Source organism: Bos indicus x Bos taurus, chromosome 13 (assembly GCF_003369695.1).
Source record: "Bos indicus x Bos taurus breed Angus x Brahman F1 hybrid chromosome 13, Bos_hybrid_MaternalHap_v2.0, whole genome shotgun sequence".
NCBI lineage: Eukaryota > Metazoa > Chordata > Mammalia > Artiodactyla > Bovidae > Bos > Bos indicus x Bos taurus.
The window spans coordinates 10,463,385-10,482,221 of record NC_040088.1 but is presented as its reverse complement, the minus strand read 5'-3'; the positions used below and the strand labels follow the sequence as shown (position 1 = coordinate 10,482,221).

The 18,837-nt window shown below is 46.9% G+C and overlaps 1 protein-coding gene across 3 annotated transcripts in view; it reads left to right on the top strand.

The window, feature by feature from the left end:
- PKIG (cAMP-dependent protein kinase inhibitor gamma) overlaps positions 1–18,837 on the top strand; it is an 80,163-nt gene that overhangs the window by 39,303 nt on the left and 22,023 nt on the right. For 2 of the 3 annotated variants that reach the window (XM_027558475.1, XM_027558476.1), the window contains exon 2: positions 16,073–16,142. The gene's annotated coding sequence lies outside the window, so the exon portion shown is untranslated. Of the gene's footprint in view, positions 1–6,105; positions 6,455–16,072; positions 16,143–18,837 lie in introns of those variants that run through there. The other variant, XM_027558474.1, reaches the window with a different exon arrangement.

Genomic DNA, 18,837 nt, shown 5'->3' with positions numbered 1-18,837 from the left:
TCCTTTTAGGAGTGAGGCCTTGATTTCCTCCGGAATTGGTTGTCTATTTGCCCCCAGAGACCCTACCGCTGCCTAGGAAGCTGCTGGAAGTTCTGAGTACCATCCTGAAGGGTGCATCCTACTCTTGGGCACCTGAGACTGAAGGTCCTTTAAAAGTTAAAATAAGGATGCCTACTCTCCTACTCGAAGCCCTGGCTCACCCCAAGGCAGTCATTCCGTTTATTCAAAGAGCCCTCCCGTCTGCCTGGGTCTCTGCAGAGCTTGCTCACCCTCAGTGTGCTGAGGGTGTGTCATGGGCAGCTGACTGGCACAGGGGCTTCAGTGGGTCCCCCAATTTTCAGTCCTCTTCCCAAATCCTCTTGATGCCCGCCGTCCCCAGCCCCAGAGCTTCCCTGGACTTCCCACATTTCCACGGGGCCTTTTCTGTCCTTGTGCTCTGGACTTCATCTTCTGTCATCTTGAACATCTTTTAGAAATTATTTGGAATGAAATTTTTTGTTCTCTAATGATTCTACCTGACAAGAGGGAAAGCCTGGTTTAAAGTTTAGAAGACATGCTACTTTTTTTTTTTTTAAGCATCAAAGAATTGCATTAAGAGCTTCCCTGATAGCTCTTTTGGTAAAGAATCTGTCTCCAATGCAGGAGACCCTGGTTCGTTCCCTGGGTTGGGAAGATCTGCTGGAGAAGGGATAGGCTACCCACTCCAGTATTCTTGGGCTTCCCTCGTAGCTCAGCTGGTAAAGAATCCACCTGCAATGTGGGAGTCCTGGGTTTGATCCCTGGGTTGGGAAGAACCCCTGGAGAAGGGAAAGGCTACCCACTCCAGTATTATGGCCTGGAGAATTCCATGGACTCTATAATCCACCAGGTTGCAAAGAGTCGGACAGGACTGAGTGACTTTCACATACATACACAAGCCTGGACTATCCGGGATATGTGTGTGTGTTTAGAAATTATTTGTTGGGTTTCCTGTTCTGTACCAGTGAATGAAGAAGACATGTCATTGACCTTGTGGTGCCCACAGTACATGTAACATGTGTTAACAATAACATATGTTAACAAGTTAGGAGAGGCAGAAGGTGCCTGGAGACCCTGAAACATGGGGCAGCTCATGTGGTTCAGAGGGAAGACCTCCAGAAGGAAGTGACATTTAATCAGATCTGATGGCTGAGTAGCAGTTAACCAAAATAAGAGGGTTGGGGGACCTCCCTCGTGGTCCAGTGGCTAAGACTCTCTGCTCTCAGAGCAGGGGGCCCAGGATTGATCCCTGGCCAGGGAACTAGATTCCACATACCGCAACTAACATTTCACATACCACAACTAAAGATCCCACTTGTTGTGAGGAAGATAAAAAATCCCGCATGCCACAGCTAAGACCTGGTGCAGCCAAAAATGAAAAGAATAAATAAGTATTAAAAAAAAAAAAAGAGGGTGGGGCCAATCAGATGCATGTTCAACAGTGCAGTGTCACAGAGAGCACACCTCAAACCAATAGAAGGTCTTCTTGCTGTTAGAGCACCAGACTGCTCAGCCTCAGAAAATACCCCTGCCTTCTGGGGCCTGGCATTCCCCATCTCAGAAATGAGGAGACCACATGCTCTTTTCAGCTCTAAAAGCCAACACATCTAAAATTGTTTAACTCAAGAGTTGGAGATTGCGCCTCTCCCATAACTGCCCCCATCTGAAACCCATTCTTGCTAGGGGGAAGCAGGTCTTTAAGAAGGCTGGAAAAGGTAGGGAGGGGCAGTGTGGTGTTCGTATATCAAACATTTGTCATCTTTTGTGGAGTTAACCACCCCCGCCCCCAAATGACTTGTTTCTGAATTCAAACACTGTTTTGAGTGACGGTGCAGTTCTTTCTGGGTCCGTGCCCCCAGGAGGTTAATAGGCTGTTCCTAGTGATAGAATGATGGGTCACCTTGCTTTTTTCCTTTTTTTTTCCCCCTGATCTTTTCTACTTTCCTATTTTTTTTTTTAACAATAAGCAAGTATGATTCTAATTTGAAAGCAAAGAAAATCTACTTTCATTTATTAAATCTCAGGCCATATGTTTCTCAATTATATTTGTCTGGGAAAAAAGGGGAACTTACAGCTGTGTGGCATAGGGAATAAGTGCATTTGAAACGGCGTAACGGCTGAAACCGGCCTTGGATTGGGTGAAAAGTTAATTGTATTTTAATAACAGGTGTTCGGACTAGAGGGTGGGTGTGTGCGTGCGTGTTTAGTTACTTACTCTTATCTAACTCTGTGACTCTGTGGACTATAGCCTGCCAGGCTTCTTTGTCCATGGGGATTCTCCAGGCAAGAATACCGGAGTAGATTGGCTTTCCCTTCTCCAGGAGATCGTCTTGACCCAGGGATCGAATCCATGTCTCCTGCATTGCGGGTGGATTCTTTACCGTCTGAGCCACCAGGGAAGCCCAGAGGGTGGGTAATTAGTGGTGGCCAGAATTCATTCATTCACATACTCCTTTCAACAGATATCCATCAGTTACCATCTAAATAAGTTACTCAGGTGATCTGTGTCTGGAATTTTGTCCTGTGTCAAGTAGAGATAATAAATACACCTGCCTCGTAGGATCCTTGTCGAGATTAAATGAGGTAATTTATATAGAGCAGTTAGAATGTCATCTGATATACGATAAACAGTACAGGTTTTTGTTATTTATGGATTTCCTTATTTTAATAAGTATCTTATAACATGTACAAAATGCTCATAAACTAGACACAGCTTTTGCTTAAGAAGCTCAAATTCTACAGCAGAATAAGCTCTATCCAGATATAAATATGCCTCGAAGGAGAAAAGGGTAAGTCTCTTAAGAGAGAAGCAGATCAAGTACTTAGAAAATTCAGCGGGAGAAATCCCTTCAGGACTAGGGGTGAGAGGATGGGAATTAAAGGCAGCTTTGGGGCCAAGGGGCTTCTGGGGCCTTTAGGCCAGCCCCGGGTGCCGAAGCTGCCAGTTTCCTTTATCCTCAAATGGGGCCAATCCTGCTGGCTGGAGAAATCGACTGAGTTCCTAAAGGGAAACATTTAGAAGGCAGCAGAGGAAGGGTCTCAAGGAGACAGGTCTGGCCCAGGCAGCCCCATCTTGGAGCACAGGCTCCATCACTTTCTCCAGGGGGCTCTCTGAGCAGGCCGGCCAGTCCGCGTTTCCACAACCGTTGGATGAGACTGTGAATAACTTTCCTGTTGCTGATTTGGGTAAGGATGCCATCCAGCGGGGGTTTCACAGCTCAGCGCGTGGCCTCGGTCCACGCAGCGTGTCCCCTGCCGTGGTCAGTAGAGGACAGACTGGCTGTGCTGCTGCCATCACAGTTCTCTCTTCGTGGCTTCTGTCACAGACGGACGGTTATTCGGTCTGCAGGGCTCATGTGACAGAATGCGTGTTGTCGGGGAAAACGCTGTCTTTGTTTTTATGAATGAGCGCCTTCCTAGTATTTTTCGATCAAGTGACACACCGTGCTTCAGCGCGCCAAGGGTGATGTCAGTCTACTGACCTGTCAGGATCTGGCTTCACTTCCTGACGCCCACTCAGATGCCTGGAATAAAGGCCCAGCCGAGCACCACCCCGCCTCCGGGCCCTGCACACAGAGTGTATCTGCGAGAACGTCAGCCAGCACTCCGAGGCTTTGCTCCTTACTCATCCTGACAAACATCAGCCCTCCTCTCTGGCTTCCTGACATTCTTGACCTTATTTATTGTCACGTTGTGCTCAGGGCAGAGGGTGGTGACACTGAGTCAGACTTAGAAAATGATGTGTTTAGGATGTGCCAGCTGATTTTTACAAGTATTTTTGAACTTGTAGTATGTGGTGTAAATCACCCAAGAACTTTGAAGGGGGAAAGCTGTTGTTATTCTCATTTTCCATTGGGAAACCAAAGCACAAAGAAGCTAACTGGCCCAGGGTCCTACTCAGGCAGGAGGTCCGGGGCGAGAAGGAAGTGGTCTCCGTCCGTGAACCGCTGCTCTCTGTGGGTGACCAGGCTGGTGTCCCCGTATTCTCCCGCAGTCTCACACCACCCTGTGGGAAAGCCTGCAGAGTGGCACGCTCCCTCCTAATACACACTCTGTTTGCTGGGACCTTTTCTGATTAACATCAGCGTTTTCTGAGCATTCATCAAAATTGTTGTTCAGTCACACACTGCCACAGCCTTCCTCCCACCTATAAATAGCTTCTTTCCCAATAGGGCCCAAGTCCCAAACGGCTTTAAGGCAAGTCAGCTCTGCGTCTCTGGGGGGAGGAGCGACTGAAGCCCTGACGTGCCTCAGGCCACACAGTATTTTGGTAGAAAAGCAGCTAAGCACCCCTCTTACCTAGCAGCCCGAAGTGTTTCCTGTCAGCTGAACCCAGGAAGACTCTCCCTCCCACTGCTTCCCCGCTGGTTTGAAGAAGCTTTGCCTGTTTCCCACAGTGGGGATGATCCCGTTTACAACTGAGGGCCCGGCTCAGTGGAGTAACCGTTTTGGGAGGGAGCACTGGCGGTGGTGTGGCTCGCGTCTGACCTCAGGAGGAGTTAAAAGACTCCATTTCCAAGTTTGGGCCTCTCATCTTCAGCTGCACGCCCTCGGGCACGTCTCTTAGCTTCTCTGTGTTTCATTTTCCCATCCAGGAAAAGGAGATTAGCAATGACCTAATTCTCCTCAAGTGAGAGTCAGAGGAGACTTTTTAATTTATTCATTTCTTTATTTCTGGCTGTGCCGGGTCTTCATTGCTGTGTGCGGTCTTTGTCTAGTGATGCCTGCTCTTCGTTGCGGGGCACAGGCTTCTCATTGTGGCAGTTTCCCTTGTTGTGGGACACGAGCCCGAGGGTGTAGGCTCAGTAGTTGTGGCACACGGGCTTAGTTGTCCCTAGACGTATGGGATCTCCCCAGACCAGGGATCAAACCTGTGTTCCCTGCATTGGCAGGTGGATCTTCACCGCTGGACGCCCAGAGAAGTCCTCAAAGGAGACTGGGTACAACAAGTTAGAGCCTCCATCTATCGTCACTCACGTGGCCAAATACCTTCAGGTCCCTTTCGTGTGTTATTTCATTCTCAGTGTCCTCAAATGCAGGCCCTCATATCCCATTTTGCAATAAAAAAAAACAAAAAGGGTTCAGAGAAGTTAAGTCACATAGGAGTCAGAGCAGCTGCATCCCTGGCTCCGAAATTGATGCTCATAATCGCTATACGTGCCACATTGCTTCCCACTGTACACCAAAGCAGAGAGGCTTTATTTGTCTTTCTTATCAAGCACTCTTCAAACACAGGCGATTACTTATCTCTTGTAACCACGACTGTTTCATGTTAGTCCCTTAGGACAGTTAAATTCTCTTGCTGCTTTATCTTATCTCGTAGTTTATGCTGCCTCTTTCCATGTCCCGCAGGACTTGTTCAGTGAATTCTTGGGGGTTTTCTCCCAGAGAAACTGCTCAGCTCCACCAGAAAAGGGGTTGAAGGAGCCTGAGCTGAACCAGGCATCTTGAGCAGTAGCCTCTGACCCCTCCAGGGTTCCTCCCTCCCTCAAGCCTGTGGTCAGCCACTTTGTAGTAAATTTCCTTATGGTGAATTTGTTGATTAAGCTCGTCCGTTACTGAATTCTAGAAGTGGAAGACACCAAAACCCTCATTTTATTGATGAGAAAACTGAGATCCAAAGAGAGAGGTGATGTGCGTGGTGTCATTCATTCAGTTAGGAGCGTGTCGGGGACCAGAGCCCAGTTCCCAGGCAACAGCCCAGTGCCCGTTCTGAGCCTTCGGCGTGGACATGTGCCATCTGTCGAAGTAAAGGACAGACCCGGGCCCTCTGTCCAGCACGCACCTAGGAAACTTTCGGGAGAAATTCAACAGCTTGGAAAATCGAGCAGGAAGAAAAAAGATGGGGATGGTACGGAGTGTGGTGGTGTGCAGCTCCCCCGCCCTAACTAGCGTAATCATACACCCAAGAAGTGAGCTGGACCATGGCACAGCAAACTGAATCAGCCCACGGTCAGCAGTGACTAAGAGGCAAAGGGATTTACTCCGGGAGCCCTGGCCCCGGGAGTGGATAGGAAGCCTTTTGTCACTGAGGCCAAAAATGGAAGGAAGGATGTTAGGCAAACGTGCAGGCCCGGGATGCAGTTGCAGCCCCCGAGGCTCATTGTCCGGAGGAAACAGATCTCTCCTGTGGACGGAGAGGTGGAAGCTGAACCAGGGAGCTGAGCGGTTGACATCATCAGCCGAGCATTGGGTTACAACAAATGGGGACTCACTTGGCCCGAGACGTGGGAAACACCCACTAAAACCTCGAAGTGCGTTTCATTTAGGAGAGAGAGAGAGAGAGGGGGGCACGAGAGAGCCCGCCTGCCCCCGCCGGCTCGCTCTGCTAGTCTTGCTTACCCTCCGAAGGAGGCGTCCTGAATGCTGGCTCCTTAAATTCGACCTTCCCTTCTGACCGAGGACCGCTGGACTTGGAAGGAACTCTCCTGCTCTCGTAAGTAGGACTTTCTTCCCCACCGCCGCCGCCACCGCCCCCACCCCCAGGGAGAAGCAGGCTGGGAGGCAGGGCTCTCCGGAGAGTTTGCTTTCCAGCCCGTTGGTCACCAAGTGTCTATTTTTACATTATGATATGTTATTGCTCTGAAAACCATGGCTTTGTCTGAAACCGCCTAGGGCTAGAGTCTGAACTTCAAGGCTCACAGACAGGGCTCCAGTCAAATGCTGTCTTACTTTGTTTCCCATAGAACTTGGACGGAGTCACTCGGGCTTTAAAAGCAGCTCCTTTCCCCAAATATAGATAAGGAAATAAATCCTCCCTTAGAAACTGGTATTTGGGAAAACTTTTAATTTATTTTTCTGATGACCAAGGTGGGACCCCCCAAAATCTTAAACATTCTAGAGAGAAATGTCTCTGCAGATGAGAATTCCCCATAATCTGCCGCCCTCAGAGGCAGCAGGGGGTATTTTCTGTTTAAGATACAGAGGTGATTAGATTTCATGACGTTACCTCATCACTTCTGCCCAGTGCTGCAGGAACTGCCTAGGAAACTCCAAGACAGAAATCTTTACCTTTGGCTTTCTGATCTTTTAATTGCTTCCTTTAAAAAAAAAAAAAAATGTGCTGCTTATTCCTAGAAAATAAACAAGACTGTGTAAGCCCTTGGGCATTTTCTCTGCTGGGTTCTGTCCTCAGGATTTTAAACCAAGGGAGCCGCTCAGTGCAGAGAGGAAGGGAGGGGGCCGTCCGTACCTGCGGGGCCGAGCCGAGGGTTCTCAGGTGGCTGGAGACATGAAGCTTGCAGGTGCTGTGTGTGCACCACTCACCCTCCTCGCGGGTAAAAATAGTTGAAAAATCACAGTTAAAGAAGAAATTCTCGAGCTTTAAAAAAGAAAAAAATAAAAAGCAAGAGCCACTATATAACAGAAGGGCCACCCCAGGAAACTCTGGGGCCCTGGGCAGGAGTTTTATTCTCTGGACCTCAGTTCCCTTGTTTGTACCTAAATGAGGGGCCAAACTAGATGAGCCCTCCATCTGAACAACATGGCTTTGAACTGTGAGGGTCGGCTGTCCTGCGGATGTTTTCCCATAAATAACACGCTACAGAACCAGGATCCGCAGTTGGTTGAATCCACGGATGCAAGCCCGGGATGCTGCAGACACGTGGATACAGAGGGCCGACTGTAAAGTTGCACTTGGATTTTCAGCTGCCCAGAGAATCGGTGCCCCTCACCCCTGTGCTGCTCAAGGGTCAGCTGTGTTCCCAAATTCAGCCTGAAAGAAACCTCCAAAGCCCTTTCCCCTTTGAGGAGAACACTTAGGGCTTGAGGAACAGAGGGCCTGTGGTTTTCAGCATCCCGGAGTGGGTGAAAACTGGTGCCTCTAGGAGAACTAAAAGAGGACACAAAACAGGCACTGTGGTTACTTGCTGAGTTTAAATTTTGTGAGATTTTGTGTTCTGGAAGGAGAAATCCTCAGTGTATGTGCGTGTATATCGGGGAGCGAGGAGGAAAAAGAACCAACAGTAAGTCTTGAGCTCCTGGTGAGAGCCAGGCTCTGTGTTATGCTCATCCTTTCACGTAACACCAGGCGGTCAGTATCATTATTTCCCGACTCCACCGACAGGGTAACTCTCCACTGTATGTTCCCGTGTTTTCCTGAACTCCTTTCTATGTTTACCCGAGCTGTGAGAGACCAAACCCTAACCTCTTGACCACCAGGGAGTCGCACCTGAGCTGTGCTGGCGTGACCCCTTCACTGCTTCCGCTGGACCGCAGGCCCCGTCTCCTTGTTCCTGGTAGAGAACTTGGGACATAGGTACAGAGGAGACACATCATACTCAATTTCAACTTGAAGCCCGCTGTCCCACTCCCTAGCTTGGCCAAAGAGAGGGAGAAGAGGAGACGGAAATCTCTATTCATCTCCCTCCCCTCTCCATTTCACTTCGACACAGTCTGCACCGCTGCGGGGAAACGGGGCTTGAGCGTGGGCGCTCGGTTGTGTCTGACTCTGCAACCTCATGGACCGTAGTCCGCCAGGCTCCTCTGTCCATGGGATCCTCCAGGCCAGGATACTGGAGTGGGCATTGCAGGGAAGGGTTGGCCAGAGCCAAAGTACAAAGAAAAGCAAAAGAAGCTGTCAGGTCTTGGACTTTGGGTTTCCAAGCCTCCAGGTCTTGGCAGTTGAAGGGTTTTTCTTCTCTTTAAGAGCCTATCAGAGACCCTAACCCTAGGAAGATGCGGTATTTAAGACCTTTTGGATTAAGACCATATTGCAGTCCATGGGGTCGCAAAAAGTCAGCTGAGTGACTGAACTGACTGACTGGATTAAGACTGTGGTGAGCTGGAGGGCTCGTGAAGCCCCTTGGCAGATCTGAGAGCTGCAGCGTATCTCCTCCCAGCAGCTGAGCCCTTTGAAAGTGGACCGTTGCCGCCAGGGCACCGCCCCCGGGGTGTGGGCAATGGGAGGGCCCGGGCCTCCGCCCCAACCTCACCCAGGACCTCGAGCCCTCAGGGCCCCGACACTTCAGCTGCTTAAAAAGTCCGTCTCTTTCCTAAGGTGGTACTGAGGAGGAGGTGATACCCTGGAAGGAAGGCACCTGGTTTGCGTTTTTATTTTTGTTGAATGTGAATGCTTGCCCAGTCTGTCTAGTGTTCCCTGGGCTTCTGCCTGGCCCCTGGCCCCTGTGGACAGTTGTATTTGTGGCCCCCGGCTCGCTGGTGTCCCCAGTCCCTGTCACCTCTCATAGGGTTCCATGAGAGGTTGAGCCATCTCGGAGAGATTCCTCCCCACCCTCCTTTTCCCAGAAATGTGGGGTCACAATTATATCTACCTCAGGGGGTGTCGGGGCTTCCCTGGTGGCTCAGCAGTGAAGAATTTGCCTGCAGTGCAGGAGATGGGGGTTCGATCCCTGGATCTTCAGGAAAGATCCCCTGGAGAAGGGAATGGCTACCCACTCCAGTATTCTTGCCTGGAGAATCCCATGGACAGAGGCGCCTGGCGGGCTACAGTCCACGGGGTCGCAAAGAATCGGGCATGACTGAAGCAACTTAGGAGGCAGGCAGGGGTGCCATGAGGACAAAGCAGCTTAAAGCTCACAACACACTTAGTTGACTCAGTAATACATGCTCAGGATTAGCTGCTTTATGGTTTCTAGAAGGAGAACATTAGCTGACATCCTAGGATGTGAGCTGACATCCCCTGGCCCCTCAGTCCCAGGATGGCATTTGTGTGAGGAGCCAGAAGTCATCTCTGAATTCCTCAGTCTTCACACACACACACACACACACACACACACACCCAGCCCCCACCAGGATGGCCCTGGGGCCGCCCTGCTGGCTCTTTAACCCGAGCCCCAGCACCGTTTCCTGTCACCCACTGAAGTGCTGAGGCCAGAAGCTGAAGTGGGTGCTTTTTCCTGACACCAGAGGTCCCTGGCCCACCCAGCGACCAAAGGGAAAAGTTGGTGGCAGGTGTTCCTTTCTGAGCGTGATGGGCAGCTGAACTCCCCCAGTCCACTCAGCCAGGCGCTTTCACGAGCGGCCGAGTGGGTTCCTAAGTGGAGACAGACGTGGAAAGTCTAAGGTTCTCGGAAACAAGTCATCAATCAGGACCCAAGGCTGAGCTCACTACCTCCTGGAAATCTTTCAGAAACGCCTCATGAAAACTTGTAAGTACTGCCCCTTCAAAGAATGGTTTCTTTGGGAGTTACACTCAGCTGCCGAGCTAAGCGATTCTGAATTGCCGATGATAAACGCGTCTGCTCTGACTGGACAAGGCCAGCATCTCCTAACTGTAAAAGTAGTCTCTAATCTTCCAAGAAATTGCTGTCCTTCAACTTGGCTCTTCCAAACTGAATAATGGACCTTCAGGGCACTCGAATAATGAAGCATTTGGTTGCTAATGCAGTCTTACTATGTCCCAGGGACCTGTGTTTAGTACTGTATGGCGGTGGGCCCTGCCAGTCCGTGAACTGTGCTGAGGGCTGGTGGGCACTGAGAGCATGAGCCTCGAGGATCAGGCTGATGAAGAGACAGCCTCTGGTCTGGTGCAGTTCTCAAGAGCATCGTGAGGACAGGCAGATGAGTGAATAATTACGGCGGATCAGCAGCAGGTAGACAAGGCCCTGATCCTGAGCTGGGTTGATTACAAACTCCACGCTCCCCTCCACTTCCTGATGCCCAGAGCCATGCCAGCACTTACCTTAAGGAGAAATGAGAGCCGCACCTGCTGAAGCCTTCACCCTCAGCACCTTCCTATCCCCCAGGGTTTCAGAGGAAAGAAAGGAACTCGTCATTGAAGTGCAACAGCCCCAACTTAGAGGACACGGAATCCTAGGGATGGGTGATTCTGTTGTCTAAAATCACCACTATGCTTTCTGTTGGTTTGTTTTTACAACACTTATTGTGGCCTTTTTTTTTTTTCCTTCGGATTAGAAAGTTAGAACACCTTCATGGAAGGATAAGCTGGATCTGGTGGCTCAGTCAGTAAAGAATCTGCCTGCAACGTAGGAGACTGCCTACAATGCAGGAGACATGAGTTCAATCCTTGGGTCGTGAAGATCCCCTGGAGAAGGAAATGGCAACCCACTCCATTATTATTGCCTGGGAAATCCCATGCACAGAGGAGCCTGGCAGGTACAGACCACGGGGTTGCAAGAGTGGGACATGACTTCACGACTAAACCACCACCGTGGAAAGGAAAAGCTAGACAGTACGGAAAAACACACTGAAATCGTCACGCAGTGATTTCGGTTCTCTGATTTTTAAATAGGGCCTGGTGAGGTCCAAGCGCATGAATCTTTTAGGTCTCTGATCCGCATTTGCAGTTAGTCACTGGGAAGTTTTCGCCTGTGTAAGTTCCCGTTAGCAATCCATGGTTTTGCCCCCATCCCCTTCTTAGGCGCACACCCACTGCTTCGGGAGTTGAGCTCGTTTTATTCTCTCCCTGGGCAGAGTCCCTGTTTGCGTGTCTCAGAGGTGCTCAGATTCTGTGTTGCACTCCCCTTGGGCAGAGGAGAAACCAGGTCTGCCGTCGATTAAGGACCCCAGCTTTCCTTTGTATTTTCCTTTACGGATGTGTGAATTCATCCATCATTAAGAACCCTTATGTTTTCAGCATTATGGGCAAGGTGCTGTTGGCAATACCAGGGTAAGTGAGACTTGTAAGTAGCTCCCAGCCTGATAGGAAGAAAAACTCTTAACATGTGTGATCATGTGCCCCAAGAGAGGGATAGTGCTGTGGAAGCCTGACAGAGTAGCATTTAAGCCGAGCGTTTGATTCATGTCAGTAACTCTTTGATGTATTCAGCCAGTATTTATTGAGCACCTAGTATCTGCTAGGCACTGGGCAAGGTGATAGTCGGAGAGCGCTGCACAAAACAGCCGTGGTCCCTCCTCACATGTAGCGTACGGGACTGATAGTGGTGTTAGGAAATACCCAGGACGAGTAAGGGGTGTGGAGGAGACTGTGGTCAGGGCAGGTTTGCCGCAAGAGATGGTGGTGTTTGAACCCAGACGAGGAGTCGGTTATGCTGAGAGCTAAGGCGGGAGCAGGGGGCTGGGGCGCAAGGGTGCTGCGTTGTGGGAAAGACTGTTCAAGGTAGAGAGGGGAACACCGGTGAAAGGCTGGAGGCAGGGAGGCCAGTGGGGCTAAAGCCTAGAGGGGAAAGCAAGAGAGAAGAGGGAGAAGATGGAGGCAATGAGGACAGGACCCAGGAAGGATTTTCCCTGTCTTCTTCAGTAGCTGGATTCCAGTGTATGAGCAAACTTTCTCCCTGAGGTGGCATAGAATAGTCCTCCTGGTCTGTAATTTTTTTCATAAGGGGCAGGAAAAATCTGGTACTCCCAAGAGCCAGTGTTTTCATTCGTTGGCTTGCCTGTTAGCTCCCTTTCTCTCTGATTTCAGTTGTGAGCTCCCTACTGGACTTGGGTTTGGAGACCAGAGTTTCTGTTGCCATTCTGTCACCAACTTGCTGTGTGACCTTAGAAGATCCTTAACTTCTCTGGGCCTCATTTTCATCTCCAAAGGAGAATGAGGCTGATCTGATCCCAGGGCCATTGTGAAGATTGAAAAAGATAAAGTATCTTAAAGTGCTTTGTAAAATACGAAGTGTTATAGACACATGCGGTATCATTATTTCAGCGAAAGATTTCTAATTAATGAAATAAAATTAAACTAAAAGCAAAGCATGGCACCAGGTAAGGGCAGAGTGTACCCTTCCAGGTAACCTGCAAATGGCCGATTCCACCTAGGTGGCTCGCCTTCAAGAGCTTGTTGTGAGTGCTGTTCCTTTTTTCTCTTTCATTTCATCCACTGGGATAAACCATCTCCTTCCTTTCTGCTTCTGTCAGAATGGGTTACAAAAGAATCCATTTCGCTTCTCTGGATTCCAGGACCCATTTGATAGCGAAGCCAGAGAATCTGCTTGGAGGCCGAGAGAGCCTTGTGAGCACAGCTGCTGCGGTTTACTGGGCCTTGATTCCCGGCAGACATAGGTGCCTGGGAGTACATTTATTTGGGTTTTGGAAGGAAGGTAACTGGGGGCAGGTAGCCACAGAAAACAGTCAACGGTGCGGAACCAGCCCACACACCACCTGAGCAGGGCAGTAGATTTTTAAAGAGGGGCATTTTTTTTTTTTTTTTTAAGTAAAAAAAATTTCCCCTTTAAAATAAAACACATAAATGCTTAGGGGGAAAAGTGCAGCTTTTCCCCATCTCATGAAGCTTTTAAAAATGTCTTCCAGGGGATTCCCCCGCGGTCCAGTGGTTAAAACTCGGAGCTTCCAATGCACAGGGCGTGGGTTCGATCCTTGATCAGGGAATTAAGAGACGACATGCCTCAGGGCATGGCCAAAAGAAATGTTTTTTAGATAAATTGTCTTCCAGCTGTTAAAATGATAGTTTGGAAGACCTATTCTTTATTTGACCAAAAGAGAAAGTGAGAGGAAGTAGTTAACTGTCCCATGTAAAGATGAACGGGTAGCGTGTGACGTAGTTTACTAGCATGCATTGTCTCTGCTCTCGTGTATTTGTTTGTTGTTGTTTTTGCTTTCTTCATTGACTTCCCCTAGAGATGCATGTGCTGATTGTAACTAACTGAACAATTTGAAGATGTATACAGAGAAAGTTTATGATCTCTGCTCTCCTCCTGCTCCCCATTTCCATCCTTCTGAGATAACCAGGGCAGTTAGTTTGGTGTGTATCCTTCCATACCTCTCTCCGAGCTCCTGTGTAGATGGATATTGTATGTATGTATGTGGTTATTGTGTTTTGCCAGAAGTGGGATTGTACTTTGTTATTTTACAGTTTATTTTTCCCACTAAATAATACATCCTGGGTAGGTACAAATCCAGTTCACTCTTAAATAACTTCAGGGCTATAGATCTAGAGGTACCACAATATATTCAACCAGTTCTCCTTTGGCAGATACTCGAGTTACTACCATATTTTCCTATTAAAAATCTTACTGCGTTAAATATTTTCATGTACATATCTTCACTGGTGCTTTTACTTTTATAGATTATATTTTCAAAAATAGTATTGCTGGGTTAAAAAGTATTCATACTTTATATTTTGATTGATAATATAATCCTACTTTACAAAGAGTTGTAATAATTTACGTTCTCCCCAGCCATATGTGAGTACTTTCATTTCCCTAAAGCTTTACCAGTATTAGGAATTCTCTCTTCTGTCCATCTCTCTCTCTCCATCGCTCGTTTCATTTGTGGCCAAGCTGATGGGGAAATAGCATCTTACTTCTGTATATTGTTTAGTGAAATTGAGCATTGTTGCATGTTAACTGATCTTTTCGTTTTCTTTATCTGTGAATTTCCTTTGCCCATATTCCTATGAATTGTTTGTCTTTTCTCAACCACACGTAGGAGCGCTTAATGTGTTTATATATTAAAGATCCCATATGTGTTGCAAATGTTTTCCCTAATCTATTATTTATTAATTTGTTTCTGTATTGCTCTTCATAGTATTTGAATTTCTTGCCTTGTTTAGGAATAATTTCCCCACCTCAAAGTTACATAAATATTTTAGTACATGTTTTTCTAATACTTATATGGTTTTAGTTAATTTAATCCTGAACCTTTAATCCCTTTGGAATTTATGTTTGTGCATCCTGAGGAGTAATGATCAGGCTTTGTTCTAGATAGGCCAGCAGCATTTATTAAATACGCCATCTTTTCTGTTTTGTATTGAAATCCATCTTTGTCATTAATAAGTTCCTTTATGGTATGTTTCTGAACTTGGTATTCTAGCCCACAACTTATTTGTCTATTCTTCTGTTAATTCTGTATCTTTTTATTATTATGTCTTTATAATAACTTTTTAAAATTTTAAGACAAATCCCCTCTTTACTTTTTATGCTTTTCTTTATTTCTTGGCTAATTTTCTTGAATACTTACTATTCCATATGAACTCTAACGTAATTTTTTTCATTCCCCCATCCAAGAAACCTATTGGTATTCTTATTTGAATTTAATTAAGATTATATAGTAATCTGGGAAGGTTGGCATTTTAGGATAATTAGACTTTTCTACCCAGGAACATACTAACTGGCTGGACTCATGTGTTCTATTTCTATATTTTGTTGTTTTTAAAATTTCAGTATTCATCATGGAAGTGTTATCTAAAATAAAACAGCATTTCTTTGTCCTGAATAATCGAGGACCTTAGAATATCTATCTGATTTCGGTTCCATCTTCCACGTTGTCGTTGTCAAATACCGTCAAGTCTGTTTTTACCTCCTCATTTAGCTTGTCTCACTCAGTCAGTACTTGTTTAAATGTACCAATATTCTTACTAATTTTGCTCACTGTTGCTTCTACAATCACAATGATACTCTATGTTCACTTTCTCTTCTATTGGAGAATGTTTTGGAGTTCTGTCAATGGTAAACCTGCTTAGTCTTTGTCCAAAAATTTCTTTTGCCCTTACTCTTGATACTTTGGAATTTAAACAGGGTGTATAATGACTATGAAAGATGTGTGTGCCTCTAATAATAAAGTTTTCAGCTGCAACAGAAACAGTTCCTATAAAAATTGAAAGCCTTTCCTTCCTCTCCCCTCAGTTTCTGAGTCCCAGGAGGAGCCGCTGTTTTCGGTTTGCTGTTTGCCTTTTTCTAATATAGATACAAAAAGTGTGTATGTACACAAACGCTGTACTTTTTTCCTAAGGATAAACAATCACGTTCATTTTTTACTAAAATAGTATATACAATTTTACACTTTTTTAAACATCAGAGTATGTACCTTTTCCCATGTCAGTACCACAGAATCTCCCCCATTACAGCCATTACAGAATCTTTGTAATGGCTGTATAGTTCCTCCCTGCGTCGATATCATAATTTAACTCTTTTTCCTAGTAACAGACACTTAAGTTGTTTCCTCTTTTATTTTTTTTACTTTTACACAGTATGTTTTACTGGACATTTTTTTTTTAACTTATGTGAACCTATTTATAGTATAAATTTTTAGATGTTTGAGTGAGCCAAAGGATGTGCACAGTTAATAAGTTGATAGATATTGTTAACTTGTATTCGTAAAAGATTGCTTCAGCCCTAGCGGATGTCTGACTCTAATTTCTGTTTTTCTTCTGGTTCCTTAGAATTTCCACATTGATTAGTCAACAGTGGAAAATCTGAAGAGATGCGAGCAGGAAAAAGAAACTGAGCCAGGTGGGTAGTCACACTGCTCACACCACTCTGCTGCAGCGTCACGAGTGTTTGCCTGCGTACTTTTACTTCCGTTTGAAGAAGGAAAAGAAATCGGTTCCAAATGAAGTCAGAGAGGACGCAGCGTCCCATGAGGGAGAGCCAGGACGGCCCTTTTCAGAAGTTATGTAAAATCACGCTGCAGTTTCCGTCATGATTCCATTTACACCGTTTCTCTGATGCTATAGAGAATCAGAAAGACAATTTACCTCTGGTGGCTTACAAGAGAATGGGTTTCTTCGACCATCTGCTTAAGCAGATAGAATGCAAATCTGGGTGCGATGCCAACTTCCCCGTCCGCCAATTGTTTGTTGTAAAAGTATTTTCATAAAGACAAGGGCACATGATGGGGATTTTAATACTGTGGTACAGAAGCAAAAGCAGGCAAAACCCAGCCCAAAGAAACAAGTACAGCCCAGTGATCTGATGAGGAGAGATGGTGCAGGTTCCTTCCAGTTGGAAGAAGAATGCAGTCCATAGATCCTAGAATGGTCTGCCTGGAAGTGTGGCTGCCGTGGGTCAGTGTTCATATCTTTATGGTATCTAAACATTTTTTAACAGCCTCTGATCCATGGTCCACCCACCTCCCTTGCCCCCAACTTATCTACCCCTTTACAGCTCCATCTTCTTACATTTGGGCAGAATCTCTGGTTTTTAGTTCACTGTCCAAGTCCTAGTAGTCCTGGGAGTTTGGGGGATTTCCAGCTCCTTTGATTTCCCTCTCACGGCCTGGCCTGCCTCTAGCACCGCTCCTAAGATTCCTCTTCTCTGTTGGCAGAGAAAGGATCTTATCTGGCAGGCAGCTGCCCTGGGTCTGAAACTCCCCAGCTGCTTATCAGCAAGGCATTTGGGCCTTGCCCTATAGCAGCTTCCCAAGCCACCAGGCTTGTGTCCTGTTCTGACTCAGTGCTGCTGGGAAGCCCCTGGATGCAGATGTTTGCAGTGGCTTGGATGCGGCAGTCAGCTCCCAGGACTGTTTATCTGGCCAGGGTCAGAGGGCCTTCTGTTCCAGTTGCTGTGGGAGCACTGGGGCCTAGCCACTGAACCTTGAGGATGCTAGGGTTATGTGAAGTTTAGAGCCAAGGTATTTAAACAGGCTTCTCTGGGATTCAAGATTTTCCTGTAAACATGGGTACAGTTTTGTATGTATACACACATACTCTCCTAGGCTAAATATCTATAGCTTTCCTCGGATTCTCAGATGTGTCTGTGACCTCTGAAGGTTAAGAATCAGTTGTCTAGAGAGGGGCTTCCCTGGTGGCTCAATGGTAAAGAATCCACCTGCTAATGCGGGAGACATGGGTTCAGTCCCTGATTTGGGACGATTCCCTGGAGAAGGAAGTGGCAATCCACTCCAGTGTTCTTGCCTGGGAAATCCCATAGACAGAAGAACCTGGTAGGCTACAGTGCCAGGGTTGCAGAGTTGGATATGAGTTAGCAACTGAGCACACACACGTGGTCAAGAGAGAGCCCCAAGTGTTTTGGGGTCTCGAGTCTCCTTAGGCACCAGTCTTCCATGTGCCAGGATATCTTGGGCAACCTCATCTAGGTTTTTCTGTTTAGGGGTGAACTGGGACAAACTAGCTAATATTGCTGGCGCTTAGAGCTATCTGATGGCGTGTCCCAAAGTCTAACCACAAAATTGCACCCCCAGCCCCTGTTTCATCTCACTGAGCACACTTTGGAGGTCTTCTGGTTTCTGAGTCTATGGCTCAGAGGGGCTTTACAGCAGCTACACTGACAGCAGTGGGAACAGTGCTCTGTCTTTATGCTCAGTCATGTCCAACTCTTTGCGGCCCCATGGACTGTAGCCCGCCAGGCTCTCCTGTCCATGGGATTTTCCAGGCAAGAATACTGGAGTGGGTTGCCATTTCCTCCTCCAGGGGAACTTCCCAACCTAGGGATCGAACCCGAGTCTCCTGCATCTCCTTCCTAAGCCACCAGGCTTGTGTCCTGTTCTGACTCAGTGCCACTGGGAAGCCCCTGGATGCAGATTCATCTGCAGGCAGGTTCTTTACCACTGAGGCACCTGGGAAGCCAGCCCAGTGGGAACAGTGTTGATGGATAGCTGAATTTCAGTCTGGCTTACCACCACCAGGAACAGCATCCAGGGCTTTGTATATCTTATCTTATTTGATCATCACAACTTCCCATGGAGGTTGAAGCTCTTATTTTATGTGTGAAAAACTGAAGCACAGAAAGATCTTGTAATTCACCAGAGGTCACACAGTCAGTAAGTGATACATGACCCAAGTACATGAACTTAACCACCAAGCTTTATGGTGAAAGTAAATTCACCGTTTTTAGAAAAAAATAATGCGCTGTGAAAGGTAGATCAAACAGCTCTGTATCTTATAATACTGAGAAGGTTGTCGTGTTACACAAGATACTAAAAACTATGCACACGGCACTGATCTTAAATCATGAAGAAAAGGTTAGTGGGTAATACACTAATGCATTAGTGCAGTGCTTGAGAAGAGTCTCTGTCCATTTTAATTCAGATAAGGTTTTTTTTTTTTTTTTGGTACAACTTTGCTGAGATATAATTCACATGCCACACAGTCCACTCATTTAAAATATATAATTCATTGGCCTACCGTATATTTCAGAGTTTTGTATCTGTCACCATGATCATTTTAGAACCTTTTCATTCCCCCCA